Source organism: Scyliorhinus canicula, chromosome 1 (genome assembly GCF_902713615.1).
Source record: "Scyliorhinus canicula chromosome 1, sScyCan1.1, whole genome shotgun sequence".
NCBI lineage: Eukaryota > Metazoa > Chordata > Chondrichthyes > Carcharhiniformes > Scyliorhinidae > Scyliorhinus > Scyliorhinus canicula.
The window spans coordinates 86,117,453-86,139,594 of NC_052146.1; the positions used below are offsets into that span (position 1 = coordinate 86,117,453).

The 22,142-nt window shown below is 50.6% G+C and overlaps 1 protein-coding gene across 3 annotated transcripts in view; it reads left to right on the forward strand.

Annotated features, from left to right (window-relative positions):
* Window positions 1-22,142, forward strand: part of LOC119964771 (myotubularin-related protein 9-like) — an 84,210-nt gene that overhangs the window by 1,414 nt on the left and 60,654 nt on the right. The window lies entirely within an intron of this gene.

The following is a 22,142-nucleotide window of genomic DNA, read 5'->3' on the forward strand; positions in this document are numbered from 1 at the left end:
ATATAACATTTAGGAAAATGTGTCAGTTGAAGAAAGTAAAAATGATGGGAACTGTTGAAAATATTCAAAAGTGTGCAAAGATCAAAATCTAAAAACGTGCTTGATTTACATAAACCACAGTGTGGAGTCGCTGATATTCATTATACAGTCTGGCGTTATCCCCTGGCTGTTTGTGCTGTTGTGCAGTAACTGATTTTGTCATTTGCTGTTCAGGAGGTGCCTTCAACACCACACTTTGTTATCCTCAGTACTGGTGCAGATGAGCCCGGATAAGGTTACATTTCAAATTTAAAGCAGACCAATCAATGGAGACCGGGCACTATACATTTCATACATTCCTCGGACAACCATATGGTTTGCCAGTCGGTAGATTGGTGCTTTGTAACGTAAACATATTTTAACATGGCCTGATGATGTAACCCACTTCCCCAACACAGGGGAAACAGTGTGAGATCACAGTCTGCCTGTGTTCACTGTTTTATATCTGACAGCAAGGTTAGAAAATGACATTTCAACGGCAAACTATATAGATTCTGTATTTCTAACAACATCAGTCCTCTCTCCACACCTGGATGACACTTTACAATAATTCAGATGCCAGTTTTAAGAATTTTTGGAGTTAATTGACTCTTATCTCCATCAGGATTCGCAACCTTTTTGCTTCTGAAGACACCTGACCCGTGCTATAGAAATTCCATAGATCCCCGTGATACAACCCAATCACCATCTAAAATATTATTGTACAGTTACACACATTTTTAAATTTTTGTTCTACATTATGTGAAACTTGTGAGTGTAAAATGTTCAATGTTGCTGAGATTTTGTCTGCAATCTCACACCAACAGCCACAGCAAGTTTCCACATGGTATGAACTAGAGGTTGTCTGCCCACTCTACACCAAGGATAATTACCTTTGGAAATGACCCATGATTAGACCCGAGTGCATCTCTAGTATTAACTGGCAGAATGTTGACACTAATTTTGCCCAGATAGAGTTTGGTTGGCACAAGCCCGAGGATTGCAATAATCAGTTTATTTTTATATGTGCGGTACAGAGGGAGGCGGTGCAGAGGCTCAGAGCCTGATGTCTTTGGATGGTCCTGTCACTGCTCTCTGGCTCCAAGCACCAAGGCATGTTTTATTTTATTTTGGTATTCTCTCCATGTCTCTGTCTCTCTCTCTCTCTCTTTCTCTGTCTATCTCTCTCTCACTCTGTTTCTCTCTCTCTCTCTCTCTTTCTCTGTCTATCTCTCTCTCACTCTGTTTCTCTCTCTCTGTCTCTGTCTCTCTCTGTCTCTCTGTCACACATACACTCTATCACTTTCTCTCTCTGTCTTTCTCTCTCTGTTTCTCTCTGTCACACACACAAGCTCTCTCACTTTGCCCCTCTCTCTCTCTCCCTCTCTTTCTCTCCCATCTTTCTTTGTCTCTCTGTCACACATGCACTTTCTCTCACTTTTCCTGTTTCTCTCCCTTCCTATCTCTCTCCCTGTCTCCCTCTCTCTGTTTCTGTCACACATATACTCTCTCTCACTTTCTCTCTCTCCCCCACCTTTCTCTGTCTCTTTGTCGCACATACACTTTCTCTCACTTTTCCTCTCTCTCCCTCTCTCTCCTGTCTCTCTCTCTCATATACTCTCTCTCACTTTTTCTCTCCCTCTCTCTCCTCCTGTCTTTTTCTCTCCTCTCTCTCTGTGTCTCTCTGACATTCTCGTTCGCGCTCTCTTTGCTTTGTGTGTTTCAGTGTGTTGTAGTTCAGGTTAAACTAGAGTTAGGCCATTTGGCATAGGTTCTGAAAATTAGTGGACCAATTGAAATTTTCTCATGGACCTGTAGAAGGCCATTGACCCCTGGTTGAAAACCCCTGATTTATATGATAGACTCATCACCTTTCCATCACTGCATTTTACTGCAATTAAATTAAGATGTTGTTGCTCAAATCTAATTGATTAAATTCCCCATGTGTTCTACTTTATCTTTTTATCACAAATGCGTTTCTGCTGTGTGTTTGGTTTGTCAGTTGCTGGCATTTCACATCTTGCAGGGACATGTTTAACATTAAAAGAAAAAGTCATCCACACAAACATCTGTCTTTAGATATTCAGTGAGATAGATGTGATAAGGACCCGTGGTGATGCCTAAAATGAAATAAGAAACAGCCAAAGCACATATAAATTAAGGTCAATATTTTGTAGTGAAAACTAAAAACCGTATAAAAAGACTGATGCGAAATGTTCTCTTTATGATTATTATGTTATCTTGCTTTAAAACAAATCCTGGTTTGTAATGCTAAAATAAAGGCAAAATACTGCAGCTGCTGGAATCTGAAATAAATACAGAAATTGCTGGAAAAGCTCAGCAGTCCTGGTAGTGTTTGTGGGGAGAGAAAGAGAGTTAACCTTTTGAGTCCATGTGAATCTTCCTCAGAACTTGAAACTATGGGCATGATCTTTCAGCTCTTCACGTCAGTGGGACCCTGTGGTTCCATTGAGGGTTTCCCAGCAGTCTGGGCTGGAACTAATGGGAAATCTCATTGATAGCGCTGGGACCAAAGGATCCCGCCGCCGGCCAACAGCTGGTCACATCCCACTGCCGAAAACACGTTGTGGGGAGGCCAGGGAATCTCATCCATTAACCCTCTTTCTCTCTGGAAAGATAGAGGGCGGGATTCTCTGACCCCCCCCCCCCCCCCCCCCCCCCCCCCCCCGCCGGGTTGGCGAGTCTCCGAGGGGCGGTGCAAATCCCTCCCCGTTGCCGGCTGCCATACTCTCCGGCGCCGGTTTTCGGGCTGGGTTCACCATATATGCCACGCCGGTCGGGGGCCTTTGGCAGCGGACCCCCGGCAATTCTCCGGGCCCCAATGGGCCGAGTGACCGTCGGTTTCTGGCCAGTCCCGCCGGCATGGATTAGACATGGTCCCACACGGCGGGACCTGACAGGTAAGTCGGCTGGGGCGGTCCTCAGGAGGGCGCGGGGGCATCCGACCCTGGGGGGGGCCCAAGGTGGCCTGGCCCGGGATTGGGGCCCACCGATCTGCAGGCGGGCATGTGCCATGGAAGCACCTCTTCCTTCCGCACCGGCCCCTGTAGGGCTCCACCATGGCCAGCGCGGAGAAGACACCCTCCTACGCCAGAATACGCTGGCTATACCGTGCATGCGCGGGATCACGCTGGCCCTTTACCGCATGATTGGACTCACGCAGTCCCTTCGCCGCCTGTTGGCGAAACGCCAACCCCTCCGGCGTCAACCTAGTGCGGAGTGCGGACTGGAAGTGCGGAGAATTCTGCTACTTCCTGTCGGCCCGACGCCAGTGTGGTTCATGAGCTGCTCAGCTGATGAGACCCCCCCGTGTTTGACTGAGGGTTTGAGTTGTACAACAACAAAATATTAGCCAACCTCTGGCGAAGTGGTTCATCTGACTTTTGTCATGGCGTTCTTGAATGTTTGAATGGTCTGCTGAACCAGGCTGGTTGATGCTGAGTGATGGGGTCTATTCCTGTGTATCGTATATCATTTGCTTTCACAAAATGCTGGAAATCATCCCGGTGAAGGGGGTACCATTGTCTGAAATGATTGACTTGGAAAGCCCATGAATGGCAAGCACTCAACACAGAGTCTCTGGCCGGCAAGGTTGTGGTTCCCATCTACTGGACCAACAGTCATTTCGAGTGGGCATTCATCAGCAAAATAAAGCTTGCCCAATATTGGGCCCACATAATCCATGTTGATCCTGGTCCACGAGTGGCCTGGCCATTCCGAGGGGTGAAGTGTGGTTGAAGGCAGCAGAGATTGCTGCATTTGGCAAGGGTGGCACTGTTGTATGAGTTTGTCTATGGCTTTGTTTATGGCTGGCCACCAGATGTAACCGCACACCAACACCGTCATCTTTACCTGCCCTGGGTGGTTGCTGGGTAACTCTTGAAGGAGGAGCCCCTACCCTGAGGCGGGATGACCACCCATGATCCCAAGAGAATCACAATGTCTTCATCTGTCAACTCATCTCGACAAATGATGTACAGTCTCCGCAGTTCAGACTTCTCATATCGCCAGCTGAACTATATAATTCCTTTGACCTCAGAAAGGGTCTCTTTGAATCCAGCTGCGAATGTGCCCCTTGGATACTGGTAGAGTGCCTTGGGCTAGAATGATCTCTGGGGACCAATGGTGGCACAATGCTCCGAGGTAATATAAGGGGCCTTCCTATTGATTCTCTTATTTCTCCTTTCTTTATTTTTGCTGTTACCAGCATGGCTCCCTGCCAGTCCGCAGCTGCCACACTGGGTTCCTGACCTCTGAGACCACAAGTGAACCGCGCCATTGGGAACTCGGCCCGGTGAATCACGGAGACCCTGGAGAATGGAGGGTCAGGCAGGCTAATGATATGCCAATGGTGCTTAAACGCTGAGTGGCGAGCGACGCGCCTACTCCATTTTTGGGGCACCAGAGGATCCAGATTTGGCGTCAAACCGGTGCCTACCGCGATATTGGCTCCGGCCGATGGTGAGATCATGAAACGCGATAGGGTGCAGAATAGCCTCCAACGCCAAAATCGCGGTAGGCGTTGGTTTGATGCCAAATCAGGATCCTCCGCTGGCATCAACACAGAGCCTCAGAAACGGTGAATCCAGCACTGTATCTTGAACTAGTCTCAGGAGACCTGAGGTAAACACTGCTCTGGGAGCAGGAACGATGAATGAGGTAGATGAGAGATATACAGGGTTTTAGTCTAAGGGGAAGATCACCCCATTTTCTACAACTGATATAGAAAAACCCATAACTATTTTAAGGGACACAGGTGCTCGCTTGCTGGAAAAGGATTTAGTTTTCCCTTCAGAGAGTTCAAGGAAAGTTAAGGCATTGGTGATGGTCACGAGTGGAGATTATACCCTGGTTCCATGGTATAACATACAATTGGAGTGTGATTTAGTATCAGGTCCAGTAGTTGTCAGAGTGCTTAAGGAGTTACCTGTGGACTGAGTTGACTTACTTTTGGGGAATGATTGGGCAGGATTGAAGATTGTAGCTTTATTCATGATTACAGAGAGTCCGAGGGAAATACCGCAGAAAAGCCCATCTACCAATGGTACGACGTATGGGAATTAGAAAAATTCATTGGGCAGTAAATGACTCAAAGAAAGAAATGTTGAAAGGCATCAATCACACATCAAATGACAATGGCAGTAAATCTGATTCTGCTGATACTGATGAAATTAACTCTATGAGAATGATTCCACACAGAAGTTTGTCAAAGATAAAATCCAGTAGCAAACCAAATTCTGAGGAATCCAACACTGAAGGTGATCCTAGGAAAGAGGAGTCTGAATCTGATAGTATCAACAGTGATGAAGATTCAGACGAAAGTTCTGATTCTGATTTGGGTTCTGATTATGAAGTAATGTTAAACAACTGCGACCATTAGACCTGTCACTAACTGATCTTGAACAGATGGCAAATAATTCTTCCAAAACTAAGGAAGAAGACAGAAAATCGGAAGAAGAAAGTGAATTTGAATTCATAAAAGTAACTTGTTACGGTCACATGCTGTAAACCCATTGCCATCCACTTCAGGTACAAATATTTCCCAGGGCATGCCTGTCTTGAAGGAAAATATACATAATAGCATTGCCTCAGCTATTCTGGATGAGCATTGACTGTGAAATGACATCAAGCAGATGGTTAACCCACCTCCAATTAAAGACACACAGTACCTCTTCAAGTTAAAGGAAGCAAATAGCAAAGGGGATGAAATAATTAGTGATCAATTTGTTTTGAAAGTGAAGAGGAAGGTGGATAAAGAACTACGTAGTGATTCTGCAATCACATCTGTTAACAAAAAACAGAAAGTTAATGGAACCAACAATGTGCTATCCTCTGATTCTGATAATGCTGTTAAAAGTAGTCCGCCGTCATTTCAAAGAACAATGTCTCTTCAATTCAATACATCCATCATGGACACTCCCAGCCACAGGCTTCACCGTGGTATATCTGAAAGTAAAGAAGAAAAGTTGAAATCTATAAATCGGTATTACTAAATGGGGACAAAAGCTGTGATCACAAAGACTCTAAGGAAGAGGTAAAAGTTGTAAAACAAAGAATGGTACATATAAAGCCAGCCAACTCGGCGAAGATTGAATCCTCAGCGTTACTTGTCGCTGAAAGTAACCAGCTGAAGGGACAAAGAGAATGTAAAGCTGGAAGGGTTGAAAAGTGTTTATTGATTAAAAATGAACCAAATACTTCCCTCAGTGTTGCCGATACTGCTTGTAGTTTGGCTGCTGAAGATCCTTGAAATTTGGATAAACATTCACTGGACAACAGAAAAGGCTGGGTGCATAACATGAGAGGCAGAAAGACACGGAAATGCTGAAGAATGCATAGACACTATTCTCTGGGAGCAGGATCGAGAGTACCAAAGGCTGGTGCCAGGGTTCGGGATATCTCATCTGGGCTGCAGAGGAACTTGGAATGGGAGGGTAAAGATCCAGTTGTCATGGTCCACATAGGTACCAATGACATAGGCAGAACAAGGACAGAGATGCCGCTAAGGGAATATGAGTAGCTAGGGGCTAAATTACAACGCAGAACCAAAAAGGTAATAATCTCTGGATTACTACCTGAGTCCCGAGCTAATTGGCACAGGGTCAATAAGATTAGGGAGGTAAATGTGTGACTTAAAGATTGGTGTGGGAGAAATGGGTTCCAGTTCATTGGCACCAGTACTGGGGAAAGAGGGACCTGTTCCGATGGGACGGTCTTTATCTGAATCATGCTGGGATCAGAGTCCTGGCGAATTACATAACTAGGGTTGTTGATAGGGCTTTAAATTGAATGGGTAGGGGGGAGGTAGGATTCAGTTGCAGCGAAAATTAGACACTAAAATTAAAGAAGGTAGGAGTGCAGGTTAGCGATGTGGTGGATGATTACCACAAAATAGAGGTGAGGGACAGTATGGCTGAATGTCCTTTTGCAAGAGGGAATTCTAAAAGAGTAGGGAAATTTGACAATAGAACAAATTTAAAAGGTTTGCATTTAAATGGCCGAAACAAACAGAACAAAATGAATGAGTTAACAGCACAAATAGAGACAAAAGGGTATGATTTGATGGCGATTACTGAGACATGGTTACAAGGAGACCAGGGCCGGGATTCTCCGCTATCTAGCAGGGCGGGCCGTACCGGTGCCGAGGAGTGGCGTGAACCACTCTGGCGTCAGCCCGCCCGGAAGATGCGGAATCCTCCGCACCTTCTCGGGGCTAGGCCGGCGTGAGTTGGCGCATGCGCGGGAGCGCCAGCGTGTTCTGGCGTGATCCCAGCGCATGTGTAGTGGGGGTCCTTCTCCGCGCCGGCCATGGCGGACTGTTACAGTGGCCGGCGCGGACGGAAAGAGCGCCCCCAAGGCACAGGCCTGCCCCAGATCAGTAGGCCCTGATTGCGGGCCAGGCCATCATGCCCCCCCCCCCCCCCCCCCCCCCCCCCGGGCCAGATCCCTCCGTGCACCCCTGAGGACTCCGCAGGCTGCCCGCAGAGCCAGGTCCCGCCGGTAAGGACCTTGTTTGATTTACGCTGGGGGGACTGGCCGAAAACAGGTGGCCACTCAGCACATCGTGGAACAGAGAATCGCCGGGGTGGGCCACTGCTGGTGGCAGAGGGTCGGGGCGGGACTCATGCCGCCCCTCACTCCCCCCCCGGCGATTCTCCGGCCCGTCGGGGGGTTGGAGAATCCCGCCCCAGGTCTGGGATTTGAATAGCCAAGGCTACTCAGTGTTTCAGAAAGATAGACTGAAAGGAAAAGGAGGTGGTGTAACTTTGCTGGTGAAGAAATGGATCGGTGCTGTAATGAGAAATGATACAAGCACTGGAGGTAAAGATGTGGAATCAGTCTGGGTGGAAATAAGAAATAGCAAATGGACGAAATCCTTGGTCAGAGTAATCTATAGGTCCCCAAACAGTAGTCTCGCAGTGGGGCACAGTATAAACCAGGAAATACTAGGGGCTTGTAAGAAAGGTACAGCAATAATCATGGATGATTTTTATATGCACATAGACTGGATTAATCAAATTGGCAAGGGTAACCTCGAGGAAGAATTCATTAAATGTATGGGAGATTGTTTCTTGAAACAATATGTTGTGGAACCAAACAGGGAACATGCTACTTTGGATTTAGTATTGTGTAATGAGGAGGGATTAATTGATTAACTCATAGTTGAGGATCCTCTAGGGAATAGTGACCATAGTATGCTCGAGTTCAAAATTCAGTTTGGGGGTGAGAAGGTGGAGTCCCACACTAACATTCTGGAATTAAATAAAGATAATTCTCTACGTATAAGGACAGATTTGGCCCGAGTACAGTGGGCCGGAAGGTTAAAGATAGGACAGCTGGTGAGCACTGGCAGTTGCTTCAAGAGAAACTCAATTCCTCACAACTAAAATATATTCCAACGAGGAAGAAAGACAGTAAGAGAAGTAAAACACATCCATTGCTAAACAAGGAGATAAGGACAATATAAATACAAAAACTAAGGTACACTAATTTCCAAAGGCCAGTGGCAGGCTGGGAGATTGGGAAACTTTCAAATACAAACAACGGGATAATAAAAATCTAATCAAAAGAGTTCAGGTAGATTATGAAAGAAAGCTAGCACAAAACATCTAAACGGATAGTAAAAGCTTCTATTAATACATAAAAGGGAAGAGAATTGCTAAAGTGAATGTCGGTCCATTGGAAGATGAAACCAAGAGTTAATAGTCGGGAACACAGAAATGGTGGAGATGGTGGAGGACACTAAATACCATTCCTATAGGAATGGGGAATTCAGAGGTAATACAAAGGGTTGAACTTAGTTCTATCAGCATCAATAGGGAAACAGTACTTAACAATGATATCCCAGGGTGTTGAAGGAAGAAGCAGCAGAGACATTGGATCCATTTGTTATAATATTCCAAAACTCCCTGGACATGGAGAAGGTAACGGTGGATTGGGAAACTGCTATGTGATGCCCTCATTCAAAAAGGGAGGGAGGCAGAATGTAGGAAATTACAAACCAGTTAGTTTGACATTTGTTATTGGGAAAGTGGGTGAATCCATTATTAGGGAAGTAATATGAGGGCATTTGGAAAGTCAAAACGCAATGCATCAGAGGCAGCATGGATTTATGAAGGGTGAATCATATTTGACTAATTTGCTACAGTTCTTCAAAGATTTAACACGCCACATGATACAGAGGACCCAGGTCACTGTCCGTGTGGAGTTTGCACATTCTCCCCGTGTCTGCATGGGTCTCACCCCCACAACCCAAAGATATGCAGGGTAGGCGGATTGGCCATGCTAAATTGCCCCTTAATATTCTTTAACCAATTTCACTATCTGGTCAAAGGTGTTCAAGTCAGGTGCCTTCGGGGACATATGGTTCTCAATCAAATAATAGGTCTGGAGCCCACAAACTGTCAGAGGTATCGTGTTCTGCTTGTCCTTGCCTGCGATTCCATTTGTGGCAAACAAGAAACGGAGCAGTTTGATGTACTGGCATCAACCCCTTGGCCAAACACGTCTAGTTTCCCAATAATAGATATTTCCGCTCACAGTTTTAATTATTCCAACTCTTGTTGGAGCTTCTCTACTTTCTCAATTGTCCCTTCCCCACCCCCTCGATTAACAACGACTGTCGGTTGCTATTGAAAACGTTTAAGCCACTGTAATGGCTCAAGACACACACTGGAGGCTCCCAGTCGTTAACAAAGAGGTTTATTGATGAAAGGCAAAGGCAGTTGGTTAACAGTCACAGAACACGACACAACAGGGGCGGGATTCTCCCATCGGCTGATGCCAGAATCAGGAAAGGCGATTGACGCCAAAATCTTGCCAGGCACCAGATTCACGGCAAATCACAATTCTCCGATGCCTAGACAGTGGTGTCACTGCATTCATGGCGTTGGCATATCATTAACGGGTCTGACCCGGTATTGTTCGGGGCCTCCGTGATTCTCCACCTCCACGAGGAGGGGGGGGGGGGGGGGTATTCCCAACGGCGAGGTTCACTTGTGCTTTCCAAAACCTAGAAGCAGGTGCCATGGCTGCTGTGGGGGAGAGAGGGAGTATGGCAAGTGTCATACATCACCATAGTTTGCCGACAATTGTGCCGCTGGCAGGGGGGCTTCTGCTAGGGCCAGGGGGAGTAGCAGGGTGTGGCCAGGAGGTGGGCTGTGGGGTTGGGATGGATGGGCTCAGAACACACGCCACTGACTGCCCACTGTGAACTTAGGACCACGAGTCATTTGGGTGTGTCTCCCAGGCCAACCCCTTAGGTACCGCCGACCCATGAACGGGATGGGCGCGTTCCAGCACAACCAGTGCCATCCTGTTGGCTGGGATGAGTGTGTGTGGGGATTGGAGTGCTCATTGCGGCGGAAGCTTGTCAGCCTCTCGAGACCAAATCCCGATCCCAACGAGTCTACCACCATTTTCCATTGGAATTGATCGTGTTCCACGTGGCAATGGTGTTAGCCCCTCAATGGTTGGTGCATTGGTCCAGGTGCGGCGCCTGTTTTGCTGTCATAGAAGTCCACTAATCCTGCCCAGTGTCAACCCACTTAGCCTCAGGAACGGAGAATCCGGCCACTGATCTTCGCTCTTCAGCTCACTGGTCCATACTGCCTGGGGTCCTGCTCCCAGGGCCCTGCGTAAATTTCCTATTGGCCGGGGTTCGCACGCTCCCGTGCAATTGGCCCCGAGCCAATCGTGTGATCGATGGAACTCACCCCCTTAAAAGGGTCACACTACCACATCCACTCTCCATAAACATTAGCTTATCCAAAACCTTGCACACCATTTCTTACCCACTCGCCCCTGAGTGCTCACCAACATTCATCAATGCTAACATTTTGATCCTCATGTTTAAGTCCCTTCATGGCCTCTCTATTACCTCCTTTGGTAATCTTCTGTAGATCTACACCTGTCAGGACTCTACATTCCTTCATCTCTTGGCATTAGCAATAGGATGGACAGATATCCAGTTTTGTACCAGACAATCTAATTTTCAGCCAGTTGGTTACTGTCCCAATATTGGATGGTTTCTGACATTTTGACACTCAGTCCACTTACTTTAGTCCCTGAAACTTGCCCAGTCTACCTCAGATTACCCTGGAGGGTAAGGTGTCTCAGAGGTTTAAGCTATTCAGTAGCTTTTAATGTTCATTTTCATTTCCCTTTTAATAATTTGACAGATTGAATGTGGTAATGTACTGTTAATTTTCAGTAAGGTTTGTGTATAATTTATTTTTAATGACTAACATAGGACAAAAATGGTTCAATTCACCGAGTTCTCCTTTACCAACCCACAGTGGTCAGCACTGTTGCTTCAAAGCACCAGGGTCTCAGTTTCGATATCCGGCTTGGGTCATTGTCTGTGAAAATTGTCTGCATGTTCCCCCCGTGTCTGCGTGGATTTCCTCCGGGTGCTCCAGTTTCCTCCCAAAAGTCCCGAAAGACGTGCTGTTAGGTGAATTGGACATTCTGAATTCTCCCTCTGTGTATCCGATCAGGCACCAGGTTGTGGCGACTGAGGGATTTTCACAGTAACTTCATAGTAGTGTTAATATAAGCCTACTTGTGACAATAATAAAGATTATTATTCTTATTATCATGGAATGGTTAACTAATCATCGTAGTCAGTAAAAAGGGTGCATCAAAGCCATCCTGTGGGGTAATGGCTATTCTGACCAGGTCATTTTGTGTTGTATATTGTGCAAATTCATTAACAGGCCTAAAGCCGAAAGAAAAAACAGGCCTCAAACCATCACCTTTGGCCCTGAAAAATACCAGTCTACCACAGATCACCCAGAACAGTAAGTTATCTCAACAATTTGAGCAACAGGCAAAGCTGGATGCTTCAAGTTGCTACTATGCAGTAGCAACAAGAGTGCTATTCAACACTAATAGGATGCTGCCGTCAAGTCAAAAAGACGTTCTGGGACGAAGGCAACTTTAATTTCAAATAGGTTTAGGTCATATTGGGCTGAATGGCTTCCTGAACTGTAGGGGTTCTATGGTTCTCTGGTTCTATGGTTTACATGATAAAAATATATAGGCTGGACTTTGAGGCAATGTCTGGAGGGTCCATGGCGTTTTACATGGGAAAAATTGGCGGTGCCCTAGCACCGATCCTCCAACCGGTGAGGGACTAGCAGTCGTGCCACATAAAACGGCCGGCCTCCGCGAAGTAAATGGGCGTAGAATTACCGGGTCTGTGTGATGTACCATCAATTGGATGCGAGACACGATGAAGATCCAAACTGTGGCTTTAATCAGCTAGTTGTTAGCCCGGTGGTCGACTACAGAGAAAGGCCGACCGCCGGGAAACCTGGGTACTTATACCCCGCCTCGGAGGCGGGTCTACTTGCCTCTCGACCAATTGGTGAGCAGTCACATGACTAGTCCCAGCCAATCAGACAAGAGGCACATGACTAGCCAGAGCCAATGGGAAACCAATGCTCTGCACCAATGGCAGTGCTCCCACTCATATCACCACACCGTGGCCGAGCAGGCACACGGCGACGACCTGCAGTGGTCGCGCCATACAGCATGGCCCCAGCCATGCGCGGACCTGACCTGCCAGATAGTGCCCCTGAACACCCTTGGCCACCCCCGACCTGTACCCCCAGCCATCGCCGAAGACCCCCCCCCCGGCCAACAGCATGGCTCCCACCCGACTGTGGCGGCGCTGGACACAGTCCGCAGACGCCACGCCGGGTTCCCGACCACTGAGACCATGCGTCATTCGTGCGGTCAGGAATTTGCCCCATCAGGGGCGGAGCATTGGGGGAGGGCCTTCAGGTGACGTCCTGAGGCTGTCTGAACGGTGTGCGGTGAGCGCCGCGATGACGCCGCTTTGAAGGGCATGGAGTGTGCGCAATCTGCGTAAAACAGGCGCCACTCCCGATTCAGTTGTAAAAATGGATTCTCTGCCCGATCGCCGATTACAAAATCGGCGTCGGCAAACGGAGAATTCCACCCATAACATTTACAAATATCTATTTTTAGTTTCAATGCAGTTCATTACAGTTTATGTTTTGCATATTCCTTATTAAAAGTACAAGACCCATGAAGAAAGGTAAGATGTAGCAAATGCCTTAAAGAAATCAAGATCAAATTTCTGTTCCATTTCCAGCAGATGTCTTTGAACAGGAAATGCTTTGTGCTGAGTACAAGTTAAATTTACTGCGAACCAATCAAAAAAGTTGTCATTGGCAATGAACTGGACAGAGATGAGAGAAAGTAACTGTTATCTTCAGGTGCAGGTCCAAATTTACTGTGAGATGTTCAGTGTATGGAAAAGAGGGGCAGTAATAAAACAAAAGATCATCATAAAACAATCCTGGCCTTCCTGCGTCTTGTACGTTTTCAAAAGCCGCCTAACATCTGTTGTGTGTGGTCTGTTGTTTCGAAACCATTTCACAATTTGCTGAATTGTCCTGTGAGAGTGTGGCATTCTTGACATCTGCATTTTCTGTTTTTGCAGCTGAAAATGCAATCCCAGCAACACATTCTAATAATAATTTATGATCATAGCTAAAAGCACTGGGAAGAAGAGAACTAAACAAGGCCAGAATTCAGCTGTAGGTACTTCAGAGTGTACTGAGTAAATTGGGCTTATATTCTCTGGAGTTTAAAACAATCAGAGGCGAGCTCATTGAAACCTGCAAAGTTCTAAAGCAGTTTGGGTGGACTGAGAGATGTTTCTGCTGGTCAGGGAACCTAAAATCTGGGGGCCAAGTCTCGGATAAAGAGGCTGATCATTTTGGGCTGAAATGAGGAAAAATCAGGGTCTGGATTCTCCGATTTGAGACTAAGTGCTGACGGCGGCGTGGAAACGGTGGTGTTTTACACCAGCAAAAACGGCACAACAGCTGCACCAATTCAGCGCGCACCATCGCCACGTGGAACGCAACCGGTTCCAAGCAAAATGGCGCCGGATTCGCAGGGTCCGTGATGGCGCACATGAGGCTCGCACGCCGCAGCCGCACTTAAACGATCCTCCCCCACACACACATCGCCCCAGTCAACAAGATGGCTGCAAGGAGAGCAGCACCACGGTTCAGGGACGGTGAGCTGGACACCCTCCTGGACACCGTGGAGGAGAGAAGGATGACCCTGTGCCCCAGCCTGGGAAGAAGGCCGTCAGGTGCGCAGGTGGCAGACGCGATCAGCTCCGTTGGCTACGCCGTCCAGACTGGTATCCAGTGCAGGAAGAAACTGCACAACCTCCTCAGGGCTGCCAGGGTGAGTACGCAGCGCTGAGCCCCTGGCACCAACCCCCCTTCCCCCCCACACACATGTAACCCAGACCCCCCCCCCCCCCCCCGGGGACAGCCGAATGCCCATCCTGCCACACATGCCAGCACCCATGCCAGCCACAGTGGCTGGGTGCCCTGGCCACTGATGCCATCATCTACCCAACCCCTGGACTTTATGCGTCGGAATGCCTAACAGTGTCAATGTTTGTGTTTGCGTGCCCCCCCACCCCCGCCTGACACACACACACTCACACACACACAGACACACCCCCCAGCCCGCTGTCAATTCATACATGTCGTCTTGTGTCTTACAGGACCTGGCGGAAATGGGCCCGGGCCATCCGATGACTCCCGCCCCCAGCTAGTGCTAGAGTCATAGCCCCCAAGGGGCCAAGCACTGACGGGGAGAGCAATCTGAACACTGGCCCTTTGCTCGAGTCTCCAACACCCACCACCATCTCAGAGACTATCACCTCCATTGGGCACTATCGTGAAGAGGTTCCTGGGACACTATCTGGTGTGCACCACCCAACTGGTCCGGTACAGTAGGAGCCGGAGGGGGGGCCGGACGGTCGGATGGCAGGAACCAGCTGTCCAGTCGGGTCCCGGGCTCCTGGATCATCCAGTCCCACCCACAATGGAGGTGCAGTCAGAGACCCAGGGACTACGGGAGGGGATGGCGGCCGACTTCCAACACCTGTGAGCGTAGGTGGAGGAGTCTATCCATGTGCAGGAGCAGGGGGTGATGCCGGTTATGCATTCCAGCCAGGCCGACACTGCATGGGTGGCGTCTGCAGTGGAGGCAATGGTATTGTTGGAACCAACAATTCTACGGACACGTGCTTGTAGGATTAGGATAGCAGTTTTAATATACTCACAACAGAGCCAGCCTGTTAGCCATTGGACTTTCGGTGAACTGGCCGGCTGACTCTGTGGCACTGATCTTTATACAGCAGCTCCCGGGGGGAGGAGTCCTGGGCGGAGCCAAGGGAGAAGCCCCGTACAACTCTCAAGCATTTCCAGAGCTACTCCCCCTGGAGGTCAGATAGTGCAACTGCACTTACAATATAGACACATGTATATACAGATTATAATCCGGTGTGAATCACATTCACCACAGGTGTCAGATATGGGTCAGCGTGTGCAAGACCTGGGGCATTCTGTGCAGGTGGGAGTTGGGGCCCAGGAGAGGGCTGCCCTCTCACAGGCAGCCATGTGCCAGTGCCACCTGGACATCGCAGCGGCGCTCCTCAGCGTGGCCCAGTTATAGCAGGCCATGGCTGAGAATGTCGGCGACATTGCCCCGGCGTGGTGCAGACTCAAAAGGAGGTGGCCCACACCCAGAGGGATGTCGGCCACACCCAGCGGGATGTGGCCTGGACACTGGCCAACGTGGCCCACAGCCAGAGGGACGTAGCGCAGTCACTGGCTGATATGGCACAGACCCTCAGTGTGGTGGCACAGTCCCAGTCAGATATGGACCACCTCCTGTGCTCCATGGCCGTGAACATGCAGACCCTGGTCGAGAACAGAGCGGGCCTCCAGGACTGGCAGTGCCAGGTGATGGGGGGGTCCTCAGGGATGGCCTCCCCCTTGCACTCCCGTACCACGGAGTAGTCAGGGGCCATCGGGCACCCCGAGGGATGAGGAGGAGGTGCTGTGGTCAATGCCGGTGCCTCCCCCAGAGGAGGTGCTGGAATAGCGCAGCATCTTGCACCCCAACCCCCCTCTCCTGTCCATGGTGCATCTGGTGGACAGCAGGCTGTATCATCTGGGGATCCACCCAGGCACAGTGTTAGTGGCCGTAAGGCCAGAAAGTTGGTCACCAGTTAAGTTGGCACGGGTGCAGGGCACAGTTGAGTTATAGGGGCTAGGGCACAGGCTGTATATAATTGTTCACAATAAACACCTGTTAACAGCGTTCAAACCTGCCTCGGTGCTCCGTCTGATGGCTGTGGGGGTGGGGCGGTCAGTGGGGGGGAGGGGGGTTGGGGGGGGGGGTGGACGAGTGATGGCCCCGTGGGTGGACCGTGCTCCCCCTGCCTCGAACGTGCCCAGCGCCCCTACTCCAGGGATTCGACGGACCATGTGATGGACTGGCCAGCTCGCATGCCGAGATCACCTAGGTGGAAGGTGCTGCTGTGTGCATGAGTCAGACATTGTCGTGCGATGTAGAGCACGGAGCTCATTGCACCGCGGGTTGTCATCATCCTACATCCCATGGACTGGACCTGCTGTCACTGCCAACCAAGGGGATGTGTCAACAGGTATGTGTCGTGGAGGGGGTCTGCATGCGGGTAATTTGGTGGTGTGGGAGGTGAGGGTGTTTGGTGGTGAGGCCGTGTGGGTCTGGGATGGTGGAGTTCGTGCCCCTGGTCAGCAACCCCCCTACCCCAGTCGGTGAAACGTGAAGCGACAAGGGCAACCAGTGCACATTGACCCTGGCGATAGCGTTGTGTGGCCTCCCGTGCCTGGCCAGGCCCCATGTCCCGCTCATTGTCCCCCCTCCCCCTATCCTCTTCGTCTGACGAGGCCTGCCCTTCCTCCTCATCCTTCTCCAGCACATCACCCTCTGCTGAGCTACATTGTGCAGGACGCAGCGGGCCACCATGATGCAGGCGACTCTCCTAACCTCGTACTGGATGGCCCCTCCAGAGCAGTCTAGGCACCTGAAGCGCATCTTCAGGACCCCGAAGCACCACACCCCTGTTCGCTGTATGGGCGCCATTGTAGCGGTCTGCGCGTCAGTCTGTGGCCTCCGTATGGGCGGCTTCAGCCACGACCGCAATGGGTAACCCCTGTCGCCCAGCAGCCAGCTCCGCAGCGGGGGGGGGTGTTGCCCCTCATAAAGCAGGGGATCGCCAAGTGCACCAGTATGAATGCGTCGTGCACACTGCCCAGGTATCGGGCACAGATGTGCATAATGCGCATCTGCTGGTCACAGAGCAGCTGGATGTTCATCGAGTGGTAGTCCTTCCTGTTTGGGTGCAGTGGCCTGTTATCCGCCGGTGGCCGTAGGGCAACATGCATCCCATTGATCACCCCCTGGACCCGGGGCATCCCGGCGACGGCAGCGAACCCTGCTGCCCGGACATCCTGGTGGGCGCGGTCCACATGGTACTGGATGTACTGGTCCGCCTGGGCATATAGGGCATCCGTGTGCGGCGATGTCTGTAAAATGCTGGCCATGTCCCCACTCGGCGACTGGAAGGGCCCCATCACGTACAAGTTGAGGGCAACCATCACCTTGACAGTCACCGGGATCGGTTGTCCCCCCCATACCCCTGAGGTGGCAGGTGTGCCATCATCTGACAGAAATGTCTGACGGTCTCTCTGCTCATCCGCAGCCTCCCGGTCCGGCAGGTCCTCAAACGACATGCGGTGCGGTACATGAGGGGCCTTATCCGGTGCCCCCTTAGTACCTCCTCCTCCTCAGCCTGTTGGTGTCTGCAGGGGGTGAAAGGATAACATGTTAGCATGGCGCATACTCCCGTGCCCAACCAGGTACCATGGGCTACATGGTGGCCTCGGTTGGTACTGCAGGCTCCACCTCCGGACGCCGGCCCCGTCAGTGCCCCTGATCTTGGCGTCCATCCCTGTTGCCAGGGGCACCGTTGGCTGGCACTACTGTCACTGGACGCTGCCGTGCGTATGGCCCTGAGTGGTAAGCCGGTGGGTAGATGCCGGTTGGGTGGGGTGTTCGGGGGCGGGGTGGTGGGCACGCTGTGGTGAGGGGGTGGGGTGCGGGAGTGCTCGCATCCATATGGCCAGTGTCACTGTGTAGAACCAGGGGCCATGGTGGGTGGTCAGCAAGATGCCCGGTGTAATGGCGGTCGGTGTCGGGCACCACCCTAGTCCTGTGGGGGTCTCCCCGGCTGCTCGGCCTGGCCTACCCCCTCCTCCTCCTCCCCTGACCCTGGCAGGAGCCCACCCCCGCCACCGCCAGCAAGGCCGGTGTCCGAGCCAGCAGCCCGCCGTCACTCCACACCATTTCCTACCTCCTCTCTCTCACTTAGCAGCCAGGACGCCAGGCTCACGATTTTACTAACCACAAGTGAACCACACCATCGGGAACTCGGCCCATCGGAGGTGCTGAATTACGGAGGCCCCGCAGCATCGGGCATCAGGCCCGCTAATGATATGCCTACTGTACTTTCAGGCTGCGCGTTTACATCATTTTGGGGGTGCCGGAGCATCCCAATTTGGCAACAAACCAGCATCTGCCGTGATTTCGCCAATGGAAGCGATTCTCTGCCTAATCACGTTTCACGATTTTGGCGTCGGCAAACTGAGAATCCATCCCTTTTGTTCAAAGGGTTGGGAATCTGGAATTCTCTGCCCAGAGTGTTATGGATGCTCGTTGATTACATGCAAGGTTGAGATAGACAGGTTGATGCTCTCTCAGAGAATTAAGGGATATGGGAAATGGGCGGGATAGGAGAGTTGAGGCCCAGGATCAGCTATGATAGCATTGAATGGTGGAAGAACTTGATGAGTCGAGTGGTTTACTCCTGCTCCTAATTCTTCTGTTTTTGTATTTTAAATAAAAATCAGAATTATATCCAAAGCAGTCTGGTCAGATATCAATGGCTTATCATTTAAGGACACTGTGCCGCCCCTTTGTCCATGTTTGAGTTTGATCCAAGACTGTAATGAGGTCAGGAGCTCAGTGACTGTGACAGGGCAGCATGGACAGCCAGGACTGAAGGGCCTGTTTAATGCTGTAAACATCTATGGCTCTGGGGGATGGCACGGTGGTTGGCGCTGCTGCTTCGCAGTGCTGGGGGATGGCACGGTGGTTGGCGCTGCTGCTTCGCAGTGCTGGGTGCCCGGGTTCGATTCCCGGCTTGCGTCGCTGTCTGTGCGGAGTCTGCGCTTTCTCCCTGTTTCCTCCGGGTGCTCGGGTTTCCTCCCGCGGGTCTGGCAGGACATGCTGTTGGGTGATTTGGACATTCTGGGTTCTCCCTTGGTGTGCCCGAGCGGGCGCCGTGGTGTGGTGGCTGGGGGATTTTCATGGTAACGTCATTGCAGTGTTAATGTGACACTAATGAAGATTATTATTACATTTCCCGATGTTATACTCAATCTGCCATCTTGTTGCCCACTCATCTAACTGTCTGTATCTCTTTGCAGTTTCTCTGTCTTCTCCACAACTTACCTTTCCACCTAATCTGTCTCGTCATCCAAGTCATTAATATAGATTGTAAATAGCTGAGGTCTCAGTACTGATCTTTGCGACACTCCACTATTCACTACCTGTCAGCTTGAAATAGCCCAGTTTGTGCCCACCATCTGATTTCTAGTGTTAACCAATTCTCTCTTCATGCTAATACATTACCGCAATTCCATACATTTTTATTTTGCTTGTTAATCTTTTGTTCTGCACGCTATTGAATTCATTTTGGAAATCCAGGTACATAACATCATCATGTTCCCTTTTATCCCCCCTACCAGTTACATCCTCAAATAAACTCTAATAAAGCTGCCAATCAGGATTTTCTTTTATGAAAACCATGTTGACTTATTCTAATCATACTATGCTTTTCTAAGTGCATTGTTGAGACTTCCTTAATAGACTTCCAGTGGCAGCTATTAGGTGAACAGTCGCACATGTGATGGCTCCTGCCTGAGGATTTGTTTTTTGGCTCTTTCTGTCCAGTTAACAGGGGATTTTTCAGAAGAAAGTGGTGCAGCATGATAGAATAAGATCCTCTCTTTCGCGTGATGCCTGGTGGATACAACATGAAACAGAAGTCGGGCAAGGGATTTGATACACCATCAATAATACACGACGAGTTGATAAAGTTAACTGAGGCTTTAATACACTAAACAGCAAGCCTCCAGCCTCTGGACCTGAACTGGGGCCGGAGGCAGAGACTTGCCACTCTTATACAGAAAGCCCCGAGGGGAGGAGCCACAGGCGGAGCCAACCTGGACAAGCCCAGGCATGTATGATACAGTACAGGCCAGACAATACAGTCACGTGGTTTACCACATTCACACCCTGTTTAAAAAAGGTCTGGCGGGGGTGGAGAGGTCTTAAAGGTCCAGTCTGTCGGGGGTCTTGACCTTCCGCCGTTATCGCCTCAGTCCTGGCTGTGGTGTTGGCGCCAGCATCGAGGCCTGCACGTCCAGAAACGTGTTGTCATCAGCTTCTTCACCCAGATGTTGGGTCGGTGAAGGAGGGGGCGGTGTAGGGGCGGAGGTGGCAGTATTTGTCGCCGGTGGGCCTGCGGGTGTCAGTTCGCGAGGGAGGTGGGCAGGGGTGGTGGAAGACGGTGTAGAGTGTAGGGTAGTGGTGATGGTCTCCGGGGAGCCTGCAGGATCCAAATCGGGACGGGAGCGAGACCCTGGAGGAGGACTTCCTGGGAAAGGTAAACATATGCTCGTGAGGGGTCTCGATAGTAGCTGTACGTAGGAGCGACCAGATCGAGTGGAGCGCATTGGGGAGGACGTCCTGCCAGCTGGAGACTGGGAGATTCTTTGACCGTAGGGCCAGAAGGCGGCCTTCTCGACTGTCGCGTTCTCCCTCTCCATCTGCCCATTTCCCCGGGGGTTGTAGCTGGTCATCCTGCTGGAGGCGATGCCTTTGCTGAGCAGGAACTGACGCAACTCGTCGCTCATAAAGGAGGAATCCCGATCACTGTGGATTTAGGCGAGGAATCCAAACAGGGGGAAAAGGCTGTGCAGGACCTTGATGACGGTGGCAGAGGTCATGTAAGAGCAGGGGATGGTGATGGGGAATCTGGAATACTCATCAACGATGCTGAGGAAGTACATATTACGATCAGTGGAGGGGAGGGGCCCTTTGAAGTCCATGCTGAGGCGCTCAAAGGGGCGTGAGGCCTTTACCAGGTGTGCTCTGTCTGGCCGATAGAAGTGTAGCTTCTCTCCAGGCAGACCTGGCAGTCCCTGGTCACGGACCTGACCTCCTTGATGGACTAAGGCAGGTTGCGAGCCTTGATGAAATGGAAAAAGTGGGTGACCCCGGGTGACAGAGGTCGTTGTGGAGTGCCCGGAGTCAGTCTACTTGTGCGCTGGCACATGTACCGTGGGAGAGGGCATCTGGGGGCTCATTGAGCTTCCCAGGACAATACAAGATATCGTAATTTTAGGTGGAGAGCTCGATCCTCCACCTCAGAATCTTGTCGTTCTTAATCTTGCCCGCTGTGCGTTATTGAACATGAAGGCAACTGACCATCGGTCAGTGAGGAGAGTGAATCGCCTGCCGGCCAGGTAATGCCTCCAGTGTCTCACAGCTTCGACGATGGCCTGGGCCTCCTTTTCGACAGAGGAGTGGACTCATCCACAGCGTGCATCGCGGCTTTGGCAATGTCTGCTTTAATGCAGCTGAAGGCCAGTCGGGCCTCAGCCGTCAGGGAAAAAGAGGTAGATTTGATCAGTGGGCGGGCCTAGTCCGCATAGTTGGGGACCCACTGAGCATAGTAGGAGAAGAACCCCAGGCATCTCTTCAGGGCCTTGGGGCAGTGGGGGAGGGGGAGTTCCAGGAGGGGGCGCATGCGGTCGGGGTCAGGCTCTAGGACTCCATGTTCCACGACGTAACCAAGGATGGCCAGGCGTGTCGTGCGAAAGACGCATTTCTCTTAATTATAAGTGAGATTTAGGAGTTTCGCGGTGTGGAGGAAGCGCCAGAGGTTCTTGTCGTGGTCCTGCTGGTCATGGCCACAGATGGTGGCGTTATCCAGGTACGGGAATGTGGCCCGCAGCCCGTACTGGTCAACCATTCGATCCATTTCCCTTTGGAAGACCGAGACCCCGTTAGTGACACCGAAGGAGACCCTGAGGAAATGATAGAGGTGGCCATCAGCCTCGAAGGCAGTGCATTGGTGGTCC